The sequence below is a fragment of the Otolemur garnettii genome, unplaced genomic scaffold, assembly GCF_000181295.1.
Source record: "Otolemur garnettii isolate 467f Iridium unplaced genomic scaffold, OtoGar3 scaffold00025, whole genome shotgun sequence".
NCBI lineage: Eukaryota > Metazoa > Chordata > Mammalia > Primates > Galagidae > Otolemur > Otolemur garnettii.
The window spans coordinates 8313154-8326651 of record NW_003852420.1 but is presented as its reverse complement, the minus strand read 5'-3'; positions in this window follow the sequence as shown (position 1 = coordinate 8326651).

The following is a 13498-nucleotide window of genomic DNA, read 5'->3' as shown; positions in this document are numbered from 1 at the left end:
AGTTTTGGTGATTTTGTATAAAGTTGCAATAAACATCCTTATATTCTGGTTTCTGAACTCATTTATTAGCTCTAATATTGTTTTAAAAGATGGACCCTTTAGTTATATAAAAGATCATGCCATACATTCTCTTCCTCCCTGTTTTATTTATTTCTTCATCATTTTCTTCCTTCCTCTTGCTTTGGGTTTAGTTTGATATTTTTTTTTCCTAGTTTCCTAAAGTAAAAGCTTGGTCTATTGATTTGATACTGTTTACTTTTTTAAAAAAATATAGGTGCTGGGTATGGTGGTTCACATCTGTAATCCTAGCACTCTGCGAAGCTGAGGCAGGCAGATCACTTAAGCTCAGGAGTTGGGGATCAGCCTGAGCAAAAGCAAGACCCCCATCTCTAGAAGAAAAAAAAAAAAACTAGTCAGGCTATCAGGCACTGTGTGTGACTGGTGCCTATAATCCCAGCTATTCAGAGGCAGAGGCAAGAGAATCACTTGAGCCCAATAGTTTGAGGTTGCTGTGAGCTAGGATGCCAGAGCACTCTACCCACAGCAACAGAATGAGACTCTATCTCAAAAAATAAATAAATAAGTTTATAACTGTGAATTGCCCTCTATGTTCTGATTTACTTGCAACCTATAAGATTTGCTATATTATGTTCTCAATTTCATTTATCTTAGTGTATTTTCTAACTTTCTAGTGATTACTTCTAGACCCATTGTTTATTTAAATGTTTGTGTTTAAATTTCTACATTTGTAAATGTCTCAAACTTTTGTGGTTATATATTTCAAATTTAACTCCATTTTAGCCAGAGAATTTTAATTTTTTCCTTGGTCTCCATGTACCTACTGTTTTCTCTTAACTCTTAATTAACTTTAACTTTTCCTCTGAAGTCTTAGTGCAGTTCCTATGGAGAAGAACCCATGAAATTCATTCCTCTGGTACCATTCAACTCTTATAATCACTCATTCGTTCCAGGATTTTATTGATTCTTTGGGGTTTTCTACATAGACAATAGCATCATTTGCAAAGAAACGTAGTTTTATTTCTTCTTTCCCAATCTGCACACACTTTAATTTCTTTTCTTCTCTTACTGAATTATCTGGGATAGCCAGTACCATGCTGAATAGGTGAGGGGAGATGAAACATCGTTACTTTGTTTCTGGCTTTAAAAGTAAAGCAATTGGTTGTAAGTATGCTAGCTGTTCGATGGTTGGAGATATTTTTATAAAGTTGAAGGAGTTCTTCCTTATTCCTAGTTTGCTGAGAATTTTATATAATGAATGGGAATTAGATTTTAACAAATGCTTTTTATGTATCTATTGGTGTGATCATAGATTTCCTACTTTATCCCATCAATATGCAATATTATATCAATTATTTTTACACATCATTAATTTCAATTTCCCAATATTTTGTTTGAAATGTTTGCATCTATACTCATGAAAGATATTGGTGTGCAATTTCCTTTCTTATAATATTTTTGTCTTGTTTTAATATTAGGTAAAAATGACCTCTTAGAATATATCAAGAAATTTCTTGGGCAGCACCTGTGGCTCAAAAGGGTAGGGCGCCAGTCCCATATGCCAGAGGTGGTGGGTTCAAACCCAGCCCCAGCCAAAGAAAGTAATAATAATAAATAAATAAATAAATAAAAAGAAATTTCTTTTCCGTTTCTATTTTCTACTAGAGGTTGTAGAAAATTGGTGTAATTTCTTCCTTAAATATGTGGTGTAATCCATCTGTAATCCATCTAGACACGAGATTTTCTTTTTAATAGCTGTAGACCTATTCAGATTATCTATTTCTCCTTGTGTGAATTTTGGTAGATTGTGTTTTTCAATCTAGGGCTTATCAAATTAGTGGGCATTTAGGTATTCATAATATTCCTTTGTTGTCCTTTTATGTCCATGGTATCAATAGCAATGACCCTCTTTTATTTATTAAATTTACATTAGTAATTGATATCCTCTCCATTTTTTCATAGATATGCTAAAGGTCTATCAATTTGATTCATCTTTTCAGATAATAAGCTTTTAGTTTTGTTGATTTCTTCTCTATACTTTTCCTGGTTTCAATCTCATTGATCACTGTTGCACTTTTCATTCTTTGTTTTCTTCTGCTTATTTTGTTTCTTTTGTAGTTTTTTTTTTTCTTTTTGACCAGGGCTCGGTTTGAACCCTCAGCCCTTGGCATATGGAGCTGGGACCCTACTCCTTGAGCCACAGGCGCCTCTCATTCTTTTGCTTATTTTTATATTGCTTTCCTCATTCTAGTTTTCTAAATTAGATATCCATTAGTCTTAGATATTTTTCTTGTCTAATATCTTCATTCAGTGCTGTAATTTTTTTTTCTCATAGCACTACTTTCACTGAATTCCTCAAATTTTGCAGTAGGATACATCCTTATTTTATTTAGCTCAAAATATTGCAATAGTTTTTGAGGTGTTTTCTTTGACCCTGCATTATTTAGAATATGGTGTTCAATCTCTAAGTATTTTAAGGTCTTCCAACTATCTTTCTGATATTGATATCTAGTTTAATTCTACTGTGGACTAAAAGCATACTTCATATAATTTCTGTCCTTTTAAATTTATTGTTACGTGTTTATAGACAGAATGTAATTTATCTTTATGAATGTTAGAAGTGAACTTAATAAGAATGTGTATTATTCTCTTAATGGGTGAAATATTCTATAATATCCTATACACACACATGCATGCACACACACACATACATATATATACAGTAAAAGGCTATAGAAGACATAAAATGCCAATAAATTCTAACAATCTGTTACAATATATAGTAACAGACAGAAGGAAGATTCATGGATCTCATAGTCTGCTTGAAGAAGGTATTAAGAAACCAGGCAATCACATGTCTATGTGAAGAGTAGTTTGCTTGAGGTATTATGAAAGCACAAAGAGTATATACTTTACAGACTTAGTGACATTCAGAGTCAGTACTAAAATATAAGCAGAACATAACCACGAAAGGAGGCTCAGACTTACAGAAGAATGTCTGAGATAGCTCTAAAGCAATAACACATGTGGTAAAGTTAAGAAGGTAAAAGAAGGTCCCCATGGCTGGTATGAAAGATGGTAGTGGATAGAGTCTCACTGTATCACCCTCCTTAGAATGCCATGGCATTACAGCTCATAACAACTTCAAACTCTGGAGCTCAAGTTATTCTCTTGCTTCACCCTCCCAAGTAGCTGGAACTACAGCTGTCCACCACAATACCTGCCTACTTTTAGAGATGGGGTCTCACTCTGGCTCAGGCTGGTCTTGAACTCCTGAGATCAGGAAATCCACCCACCTCGGAGTCCCAGAGTGCTAGGATTCCCAGCATGAGCCACTGTGCCCAGCCTAGAACTGAATCATTCTAAGTGTGATGGGATGATAGTTACAGTTTTAGGGATGGAAATGGCATGGCCATATTTAAGAAGATATGGTCATATCTTTAAGAAGATAATTCTGCCTGCTGAAAAAACAGGGGGGTTGGAGGTTAACATGATTGGAGTGAAGGCAAACTGGCTGAGCAATTGCTCCAATAGTCCAAGTAGACAATGGTGGCAGAGAGAGAAGTCTTCCTCATTATCCCTTGTTGCTTAGGAACAGTTCCGGACTTTGTGGCAGTGTGTACTTTCTACAGATGACTGTACCTGGATGTCGTATTCTTTGTACTCTTCCCAGTGCTGCCCTACCCCTACCCTGTCAAGAGGTGGCATCTACTTTGCCTTCAGTTGAATCTGAGTGAGCTTTAGGGACATTCTTGGCAAGCAGACTACATCAAAAGTGATTCCTTGGCCTTCCTATATTAGATTGTAAAACACCTCATGGCTTCTATCCTGGTCTTTTGAAATCCTGGACCTTGAGACACACCCTCCCAGAAGCCACATCTATCTGGGAGGATCCCAAGCCATAAGGAGAGGTCTTATTGGCAAACCTAGTACTCATCCTAGCTAACATCCTGACCCACTGTCATCAACAACTGCCAGCCCTGTGAGTTGATCATCTCCAGAGTTTAGTCCAGCTGTGTACCTTATTACACAACAGACACTGTAAAACAGTGGTCCAGTTGCCCCACAGAACTTTGAAGGATGAGGATCAATTATTATTTTCAGCTACTAAGGCTTGTTTCACAGCAATGAACTCCAAATGCCTTCAAAACTTCATAATCAGGTCCTACCATGTACCCCGTACTTCCTTGCTATCCCTTTCTCAATTTGTGGCTGATCAATCATAGTAGGGTTGATTTGGTCAAATGATTCTTCTCACAAAAAAAAAAAAAAAATTCTCCTTGATGTTTCAATAGAAAACACCAAAGTCTGTGGATTTCCCAAGTAAGCTTTCTTTTTTTTTTATACCCACTAGAAAGGAGAACCAAAAAAAATTATTTCTGAGAAAGCAATACTAAGGGGGTGGGATTGAATTTATTACTTTTGGTTTCTTCTGTATATCTCCAGTTCTCAGGATATTAATTACTTTATCTTTTCTTACTTATGATGCTCATTATGGGGTAATAGTTAAGAAATCACACTGAGAATGAGCTAAATTACAATCAAAACAAAATCTTTGAAGCTTAATATTCCACAAGTTTTGGCTAGTTTCTTTATTTACTTGATTTTCCATTGAACACTCCAATTTTAGAGAAATGCTGAACTATATCCAATACGATTACATATTCTTCATCTAATTGTAACTTGGTATCTAACTTTAGTGTCAGAATTCCACGCTAGTGTTGCTGTTTTGTTGTTATTAAATTAAAAACATATAAATTGTTCTGGGGAAGAGAGCTAATTATAAAATGTAAGTTCAAATTTGCATAACCACTTGGGAATTGAAGAAAACTCTATAATCTAAGCAAGACACATACATAGTAAGATACTGTCCCTGTGCTAGAAAAACATCTGGTCTGGGGGAGACAGATATATTAAGGCTATAGGGGCTCAGTGCCTGTGGCTCAAGTGTCTAAAGCGCCAGCCACATACACCTAAGGTGGCGGGTTTGAATCCAGCCTGGGTCCGCCAAACAACAATGGTGGCTGCAACCAAAAAAATAGCCAGGCGTTGTGGTGGGTGCCTGTGGTCCCAGCTACTTGGGAGTCTGAGGCAGGAGACTCGCTTGAGCCCAGGAGTTGGAGGTTGCTGCGAACTGTGACAGGGTGACAGCTTGAGGCTCTGTCTCAAAAAAAAAAAAAAAAGTCTATAGCAAAGTTAACTCTACAAAGCTAAACTCAAAAGTTTAAGGGGAACATAGAGAACACAAAGGTCAGCTCTACCTTTGGAAGTGATGGAGGAAGAAGTAGAAGGTGAGCTGTGTTTTTATAAAGTGGGAGAAGGAGGAAAAAGCCTTCCAGGAGAGAAAACTACTCGGCCTCAGACAAGGAGTTGTCAATGCGTAGACAGTGAGAAAATAAATTTGAGAAGTTAGTCTCCTGGGATCTTGAATTGCATGGAGTCACAGGAACCCTTAGAGATGAGTAGTCTCCCTGGATCTTGAATTGCATGGAGTTACAGGAATCCTTACAGATGAGTTTATGAATGCAGGTTTGGGGAAGATCATAGGGCACTATTTGACATGCGGAGATGTTTGAGTTAAGTCCTATACTTAACTGTAGTTGATGAGGAGCCAAAAGAATATTTCCTTTGCATAAAAGTGCCACAACATTTTTTAATTAATATAAAATATTTTATATTTGTATGGGGTCTCTGTGAGTATTTGTTACATGCATAGAATGTATATTTGGAGAATGAATCACCTTGAGTATTTATTATTTTTAAAAATGCCATAATCTGATTGGGAGTTTAAACACATAATTCTAGCATCGTTAAGAAGGAAAGATCTGTACCATAAGTATATTGAGTGAATAGAATACTGCAGTCTTTTCCAATTCCAGTGGCTATCAAAATTCCTTAGGCTGGCAGATGTGGTGGCTCATGCTTGTAATCCTAGCACCCTTGGAGGCCGAGGCAGGTAGACAGCCCTGAGCTCAGAGGTTTGACACAAGCATGAGCCAGAGTATGACCCCGTCTCTTCCCCAAATCGCCGGGCGTTCTGGCAGGCACCTGTAATCCCAGCTACTTGGGAGGCTGACGCTAGAGAATCACTTAAACTCAAGGACCCAAGGGTTGGTGGAGGTTGCTGTGAGCTATGATTTCACAGTACTCTACTGAGGGCCACAAAGTGAGACTCTGTCTCCATTGAAAAAAAAAAAAAGAAAGAAAGAGAATGAAAATTCCTTAGGCCACTATTTCATACCATTTTTTACCTCCTCTATTTCTACTGATCTTTACTTCATGATGATAATTTGCTTGTTACCGAACAGAGAAATTCCAATTCTATCTCTTACCTTCACCTTCTGCCTTCTCTTCCATTTCTATGGACAAACTATGCATGTTCCTAGCAAAGACCAAAACTTCTATTGGTGCTCTCAATGCCATTTCCTTTCCCTCACTCTAATGCTTCTCTCCCTTTAAATGTAATCAAATTTCCTCTCTGCTCAATATTTTCCATCTGCACAAAATGTGGTCACTTCTCTCACCTTAAAATTCAAATATCTTTTGCTCTCATTTCCTCCCCAGATCCCCTCTTCCACTTACACATTTCCTTATAAGAGTTGTCTACATCACTGCCTCCAATTTCTCTCCTCTCTCATGAATCTGGTCAACAAGGTTTTCTACCATTCCACCTAAAGTTCTCTTAGCTACTCCATTTCCTGCCATCGTGATGTTGTATCCAAAGGTCTATTATTGGTCCTCATTCTGCCTGTTAGCGTGTATCAGTTGATCATTCATTGGTACTTGAATTACTTTCTCAACTCAGATTCCCAGGACTCTAATCTCTCTTTGTCTTATTCCTCATTCAGTGGTAGTCCTTTTCTCAGTTTTATTATTCATTTTCCTTCACCTGACTAACCTTTGAAATGTGGAGACCTTTGTGACTCAGTCCTTGACAAACTTCTCTTTTCTATTTACATTCACTCCTATGGTGTTATTCAGTGGTGCAGTGAAAAATCTCATCTATATGCTGATGCCATCTACATTCACATTTCTCCAGAACTATATATCCAACAACCTACTCAGTAGTGCCACCCATACACCTAACAGAAATATCAAACTTGACAGGTGCAACATTGGAATTTTAGATTTTTTTTTTTTAATGCTGACTCTGGTTGTAGTTTTCCCTACCTCAATTAAGGACAACTAGAGACAGTTTCTAAGATCCAAAATTAAATAAAAACAATAAAATTCTAAACTCCCCTCTTACTCTCACTTTTCAAATTCAATTCATCAGCACTTATTATCAGCATTATCTTCAAACTACACACATTACCAGACCCTCACCTCCACGGTTAACATGCTGGTGGTATCGCCTACATATTGGCCCAATCTACTGACATCTCAACTAGCATTATTGTGATGTTTTGGCTGGTCTCCTTGCTTCTGATTTTGATTCCCTCAAGGATATTCTTGAAATGACAACCAGAGTTTCAGTGAAAATATCATTGGATTTTATCTCTCCTTTACTCCAAAACCTCTGAAGCTCTGAAGGCTTCTTACCTTATTCCAAGTAAACACCAAGGATGGCTGACAAGTTCTCACTTTATGAGGTTCCATCTGATTCAAGGGCCCTCAGACCACATATAGTATTAAGCTTTCCCTTATAAGCTCTCCCTCCTCAAACTTTCCATGTGTGCTTTTGCCTCAGAGTTACTGAACTTGATATTCTCTCTACCTCAAAGTTTATTTCTAATTATCTGATAGGCTCAATTCCTCAACTTCTCTAAAACTTTAATCAATGATTACCTCTAAGAAAGTTTTTTTGAGATATTTATGTTAAAATTACAGTTTTTAGCTGCTGAACCTTCTTAATAACTTACATCATCACCCAATATCCTACTTATTTATTTTGTATCAATTATTGTTTTTCTACCTGCCATTCCCTACAATGGTATTAAGCTCTATGAAGACAGCAATCTTATTGCTTTGCTCCCATTTCTTGATTGGCTTTAGAGAAATAGTGAGAATCTAATAAATTTCTACTGAATGAACAAATAAAAAAGAAATTTCAAAAGAATTTGAAATTGGGGATGAGATTAACCTCCCTAATTGCAGGGGAAAAATTAATCTCACTAATATTAAAGAGGTCTTACAAATTACTTATAAGGAGGATAATATGTGAAGAGGAAAATAAATACACATAGCCTGAAAATATTTTTAAAAGTCAAATAACCAGTAAACAAAACACACAGAGTAAAATAATAATTATACACAATATTTACATTGGTAAACATTTAAAAGAAATGCACACCTAAAGTGTATCAAAATCAGAATTGAGCAACCTCTTTGGTTACAAGGAGAAAACATAAATTAGTTTTAACATTGGGAAAAAATGGAAATATGCTAAAGAAATTTTGAGTATAGTTATACCTTTCAATGTAGAAAACTACTTCTTAAATTTGTTTTTTAGAACGCAACTATGCTCATCACTAAACCACCAACCAATATTTTTGCTTCATTCACTGATATGCAAAATATGATGGTAGAAGTGAGATAAAAAAAAAATGATCTCTTCCTCTGTGAACCTCTGTATCAGATAGTGTTAATCAATTATGGTAGAAAATAATGAAAGACTATATGTGAAAATATTGCTAGTAAAGAGAGAGACATTGATACGTGGTGCTATACGTCTGTAATTAGGGATTTGATATACTTTGAATGTCAGTAAAGACTTTTAAAAAGAAATAATTTTAAATCTGAAAAATTATGAAGTTCAAGAAATTCTAAGAATCTTAGAAGATGGTGATGAGGTGCTGAATGCTTAGTTGGGTATTGTGCTAAGTACTTGGGCTAAAATAATAGACTTAGTTTTCACATACGGTGGGAGATGATTGTGGCTTGAGGGGTATTTTAGACCATTATACAATGGTCTTGATAATGGATTTGACTGATTAAGTAAAGAAAAAAAATACTGTAGATAACATTTATAATTTACACTTATCACCAGATGAACACATGCCATTTACTGAGATCAGAGGAAGAATCTCTTCTATTTTACATATCAATTTTGTGCTGTCTCTGGGACATTTGGCAGATGTCAACTTTATAAATAGCCATTTGTCTAAGAGTAAAAAAAGGTTAAAGGAAAAAGATAAGAAAAGACTACATTGTTTGTATAAATCTAGAACACATGGTGCACGGAGATAGTGTTTGTAGCCATGACATTGACTAATAAAACCTGAGGAAGATGTAGACATAAAAAGCGAAGGAAGAATTAGAGAAGTGAAGAGAACCTGAGAAAGAGTGAATGGAGGAAAAGAGAGAGAAAGAAGAGGGGGACAGAAGGGAAAATTTAAAAGGGAGGAAATTAATAAGGTTCAGGAGAAATCAACACATTTAGGGTCTGGCTAGCAAAAATGGAGTCAGTAAGAGAACAACAGAACATGAGACAAAGAGTCAGTAAAAAGAGAGGGGCCCATGAGCTCCGAAGCTCAGTTTCCAGAATTGGCCTAACATGGAGAAGTACAAGGAGGTTTGGGATTGAAGTCTATTTTCATATAAGCAAAGAAGAAAGGCCAGTGTGTGTGTGTGTGTGTGTGTATGATGTTTCTGCTTAACAGTGGAAGTCACTTTGAAGAGATGACCTTTTGGATGGCTACTATACTCTCCATGAAGTGACAGGATCAGTCATCTGCTGAGAGTATGGAGAGAGGTAGAAGAAAATTTGGAGGTCAAAGGAGGTTACAATTTCAAATAATCCCTGTGTAGAGCGAGAAGTATAGCCAAACATAAAAGCTGGAGCACCTATATGAGGTAATTGATCATGAGAACTTAGTGAGTCTAATTTTGTCTGTCTTGTGCTTTTTCAGTAATGGACTTCATCTACAGACAAGAAGGAACAAAAATAAAATGATAGGTAAGTAATGTTACGATTTTTGTCATTTAAGTGTGATGAACAATTCAGAAGACCCAACAGAGTAATCTAATTTATTGACAAAAAGTATATTGAATTATAAACTCTGTGCACAAAAATTATATAATTAGCTTTGTTTATAAAATGAAAAATTAAAATCTGTAGAAATATTCCTTAACAAAGAATTAACTGAGATGGGCTTAGTAGCTAACGCCTATAAACCCAGCACTCTGGGAGGCCGAAACAGGGAGAATGATGTGTTCAGGAGTTTGAGACCAACCTGAGCAAGAGTGAGATCTGGTCTTTACTGAAAAAAAAAAAATAGCCAGGCATTGTGGTGGGCACCTGTAGTCCCAGCTACATGAGAAGTTGAGGAAAGGGGCTCTCTTGAGGTAAGGGGCTCTCTGGAACCCAAGAATTTGAAGCTGCTGTGAGCTATGATGTTATGGCACTCTACCCAGTGCAACAGAGTGAGACTTTGTCTAAAAAAAAAAAAGGAAGGAAGGAAAGAAGAGAGGGAGGGAGGAAGGAAGGATTGACTGTATGTTCTTAAATACACAGTCCAAAAGAGTATTATATAGCAATTTAACATAACGATGATCTCTTTATTCATGGACATGGAAAGATGGCCAGGAGAAATGGTTGGTTAGACAATGCAAGAGCTACCAAAGTGAATGCACAATATTATTAACTTTGTTGTTATTTAAGAACAATTCTTTGATACCAAATGTTGGAAGGGGGTCGAGTACCTGGAACTCTCATATGTTGCCAGTGAAATGGTAATGGTAAAAGAGAAAACTCTTTTACAGTGTGTATTAAAACTTAACATATGCACACTCCTAGAGACCACCAATTCTACCCCTAAATATATGCCAAACAATAGCTTGTCCATAATTTCTGCCACAGGCATGCATTAGGATTGTAGAGCGACAATGTTTGTAACAGACCCAAACTTGAAGCAACTGAATGGCAAACTTGTTAAAAAAAAGTGTAGCACATTTATAGAATCCAGTTACAATATATACATCAACAAGAATAAGCAAATTGCAATGACACATAAGATGAATATATCTTACTATCCTAATGTTATACAAAATAAGCCAACATCCAAAGAGGATGTGAAGTGTGATTCCATTTATATAAAATTCAAAAGTGGGAGAAACTAATCTATGGTGTTGAAAGTCAAGGAAATTTGCTCTTGAAAGAGAAAGGTACTGATGTGATTGCTCCTGGAGTTCTCGAAGGTGTTCTGTCTCTAAAATATTCATGGTTTGTTGATTTTCTATATGTAGGGTGGGTTTTAATTACAATTACATAAAACAATTCTAGTGCAAAGGAAAAATATATGAAGAGGAATATATCAACGTGTTAATAGTTAGATATCTCTATGGTAAATTTATTGGTGCTATTTCCATATTTTCTTCCTACATTTTGTTCCATGTGGACTTTTTTGGTTCCAACAAAGAAAAGCAAATCATGTGGATTTTTATAGTTCAAGTTTATTAATTTGCTATGCAGGAAAACAATGAAGTTCTCTGCTTTTCAAAAAAAGACCAACTATGGTTTCAAGAATATCCACTCTAAAACTGTGTGGTTCCTTTTTCATCTTCATAAAAAAATAAACATTTTATATCCTCAAACACTTCTGGGCTAGTGAAGAAATTAATATCAATTCTTATTATTTTAGTCAGTTGTTAGCATTTGGCCTTAATAATTTAATGTCTTACATATTTAAAAATTTAGCCTAATAGTAAAACAAATTGTTAGCCTATTTCTGGCATTAACTGTGGAATAGGGCAGGGGCCATCTATTAAAATTAAGCTAATCTCCTTAAATTATTTACTGTGAACTCATTTTTTAAAACACCTACTTATATTTCATCACTAATGGAACGGGAGAGGATACGCCAGAAAATGCTCAATTATTGTTAATCCCCTCCTTTCCCACACGAGTTATATTGATCCCACTGAGTGTTTTTTTCTTTCTTTTTCCCTTCACAGAGCAATGGTCTATTTAACAAAATGCATGTGGTTAAGTTTGTTGCTCTAATAAAGTACAAGAGGATGGAATTAAATTAGTTTAAGGTAATTATTCATAATTAGATATTCTTAATGGAAACTGAATAGGTCCTAAATTATTCTAAAAACCTGCATGCTTCAATGCACAGCTCCACTGACAGCTCCCCACTTCCCTTCTCTATATGGAAACAAGAAAACTGCTTTCCAGTTTGCAGGGCAGTGCTCCATCTGCTCAGAAAATAACCCAAGGCACATTGGAAAAATAATGTGTACAAATGGCTATAGGTCATTCAACTAAAGAATGGCTAACTGAAAGCTGGAAGTTTAGATTATGCAAAGATAACTATCCCTTAAATTGCCAAGTGAAGAGCGGAAAAAAGGGGTGGATTCTATAGTCAAGTGACTTAGACCTATAAAGTGCAGTGAAGTGGGAGGGGAAAGTTACAGACACATAATCCCTTAGAAGACTAAGTGTAACGTCTGTTGTCCATGCAGTTAGACACCTGGTTGTGAGAGTCTCTTGAAAAATCATCAGGTGTCTGTCTGTACTTGATGCTATGCAGAAAACCTAGCTGGGTACTGGCCCAGTTCCGGGAGGTTACCTTGTGAACCACAGAGCTCTGTGAGCAATGTGGTGTGTAGCAGGCCATGCCAAGGGGAACACATCTGTTTCAAATCAAGGATGTTTTCACACCAAGGGGATGGAAGAGATAGCCAAAGACACAAGCAGCCAGCACTCCTATAAAATCACCAGGACTTCGATTTTTATCTTTTTCTCATCAAAACTGCAGAGAGGTTAACTTCTCCAATTGACAGATGTGTAAGAGGCGAGGGCAAGAAGATGCCTGACATGCTTTATGAAGCTCCATGGCAGAAGAATGTTTTCATCCCCATCACGTGAAAAATTTGAGTTTAAATGACTTCCACATGGGGGATTTCGTGCTGCTCTATCTGCATTCCTGGCTTTGTCTTCTACATGCTGTTTCTCCCTAAATTAGGTCTGTTCAGTTGGTTAAACTCTTTTTGTGAACTCCAAATAATATATTCCTCTTGATCCCAATACAACAAAACTTTTGATCTAATAGCACTAAATCAGAAAAGATAAAGGAAGTTTCATCGGAGTAGAACATTTGACCTAAGAGGTTCTACCACTTGTTTCTACATCTTATAAGTAGCTGTTTTAGGTGACAGGGACAGGAAAGAAAGACGAAAAGAGAGAGCAAGAGATTTGGTGGCTTTTCATAGTGTCTAATGTCTGTATTCTAAGCACTCTGGGAGATGGAGGCTGGAGGATTGCTAGAGCTCAGGAATTTGAGGTCAACATAAAGGAGAGTGAGACTCCATCTCTACCAAAAACAGAAAAAAAATCAGAAGGACATGGTGGCAAGGGCCTGTAGGCTGAGACAGGAGGATTGTTTAAGGCTAGGAGTTTGAGGTTACTGTGAGCTGTGATCATGCTATTGCACACACCAGCTAATAGAGCATGATTCTCTCTCTAAAAAAAGAAAAGAAGAAGAAGAAAGAAGGGAAGGAGGATTGGCGGGAGGGAGGGAGAGATGGAAAGGGG